Here is a 2,584-nt window from a genome sequence, read left to right as displayed (position 1 = left end):
GAATTTTAAAAATTAAATTTACAACTCCACAAAAACAATAAAATGCCTGTGAATAAATTTAAGCAAGAAGTTGAAAGACCTATACACTGAAAATAATAAGACATTGAAGAAAGAACTTGAAGATGACACAGATAAATAAATATGACATGCTTATGAATTGGAAGAATTATTAATGTTAAGATTTCCTTAACTCCTAAAGTTTTCTACAAATTCAGTGAAATCTCTATCAAAATGCCAAAAACATTTTTTTCATAGAAATAGAACAAGTAGTTCTTAAATATTCATGGAAATACAAAGCCCTGAATAACCAGAGCTATCTTTGATAAAGAGTAAAGCTGGAGGCATCCAAATCAAAATTGAATGAAGACCTAAATATGAGATGTGACTTCATAAAACTCTTTAAAAATAGGCAGTAATCTCTTGTACATAATTCTTGGCAACATCTTTATGGGTATGTTTCTTCAGGGAAGGTAAACAAAAGCAAAAATAACTTATTGCAACTACATCGAAATAAAGATGTCTTGCACAGTTAAGGAAACCATGAACAAAACAAAAAGAAACCTACTGATTGGGAGAATATATGTGTAAATTATATATACACATGGACTTAAAATCCAAAATATATAAAATAACTTACACAACTCAACACTAAAAGTACCCCAAATGATCCAATTACCAAAAAAGGGCAGAGGACCTCAACAGACATTTTCCCAAAGAAGACATAAAAAAAAATACATGACAATCTGGTCAATATAACTAATCATCAGGGAAATGATAATTAAAACCACAATAATATTACCTCACAAATCTGAAGAGCTAGTATCAAAAATCAAGAAATAAGAAGCATCAATAAGGATGTAGGAAAAAAAATTTTCATGAAATATTGGAGAGTGTAAATTGGAACAGTCACATTGGAAAACAGTACATTTCTTCAAAAATTAAAAATAGAAATATCACTTAATTGAGTCATGCCACTGCTGGGTATTTATCCCAAAATAATGAAAACTTTAATTTGAAAAGATGTATGAATTCCTGTTTATTATAGCATCATTTAAAAAAGCGAAGGTATGAAAGAAACCCAAGTGTCCATCAATAAATGAGTGGATAAAGGAGATGTGATGTGTATTTGGTATAGAAATGTCATGTGATTTATATGTGCAATCTAAAAAACAAAACAAACAAAAAACAAACTCTCAAATACAGAGAACACACTGAGAGTTGCCAGAAAGGTGGTAGGTTGAATGAAATAGGTGAAAGGGTTTAAAAGGAAATTTTTCTAGTTATATAATAATAAAGACAGAAAGATGAAAAGTACAGTATAAGAAGAATGTTCAATAATATTGTAATAACATCATACAGCCACAGATCGTGACACATTTACCATGGTGAGCGCTGCGGAATGTAATGAATTATGAAATAAATATGTTATAAGCCCAAAGCTAATATAAAATTGCATATCAACTATATTTCAATAATGAAAAGAGTTAACTGATAGAAAGTAACTCGTATGTGCTATTAAAATAACAGGGTTTTTATTTCATTACTTTTTGATTGTTATTTTTTGTAATTATGATTTCAATTTTGTGCTTTTTTAACACAAAGAACTACTGCAATAATGTAATCTTGTCACTTATTAAAATTATGTTTTTAATAAAAAATCCTGTTAAGATGCTGAAAAAGGACCTAGTCAAAGCCAATATTCATCAGAATCAAAAGCTACTGCACAGCAAAGGAAACAGTCAAGAAAACAAAGAGGCAACCCACGGAATGGGAGAAGATATTTGCAAATGACACTACAGACAAAAGGTTGATATCCAGGATCTTTATTGAACTCCTCAAACTCAACACACAAAAAACAGACAATCATATCAAAAAATGGGCAGAAGATATGAACAAACACTTCTCCAATAAAGACATACAAATGGCTATCAGACACATGAAAAAATGTTCATTATCACTAGCCCTCAGGGAGATTCAAATTAAAACCACTTTGAGATATCACCTTATACCAGTTAGAATGGCCAAAATTAGCAAGACAGGAAACAACATGTGTTGGAGGGGATGTGGATAAAGGGGAACCCTCTTCCACTGTTGGTGGGAATGCAAGTTGGTGCAGCCTCTTTGGAGAACAGTGTGGAGGTTCCTCAAGAAATTACAAAATAGAACTTCTCTATGACCCTGCAATTGCACTACTGGGCATTTACCCCAAAGATACAGATGTCGTGAAAAGAAGGGCCATCTGTACCCCAATGTTTATACCAGCAATACCTAGAGTTTATAATTAAAAGAGGATACAAATGTGTTCCTGTCAGAAGCAATTTTGTGTTTTAATTCATTTTCATTTTCTTATTGAGGGATTCAAATACCAAATACTTTATAAAAAGCATCTGTGCACTTTGCAAAATCAAAAATTCTAAGTTTTCTTCTTTAACTTTTTTGAACATTATTGTATTTCTTTTATATCATACATCTGTTGCCTTCTGCCCTTTATTGGTTAATTTTCTTAGTATGAGATTCAATCATTGCAAAGGCATTTCTAACTAAAGAAAATGAAAATAAATAAATAAATACAATTTCAGACTAT

The sequence above is a fragment of the Mustela putorius genome, unplaced genomic scaffold (genome assembly GCF_011764305.1).
Source record: "Mustela putorius furo isolate JIRA1106 unplaced genomic scaffold, ASM1176430v1.1 tig00537334_pilon_pilon_pilon, whole genome shotgun sequence".
NCBI classification, from domain to species: domain Eukaryota; kingdom Metazoa; phylum Chordata; class Mammalia; order Carnivora; family Mustelidae; genus Mustela; species Mustela putorius.
This window is presented reverse-complemented; position numbering follows the sequence as displayed.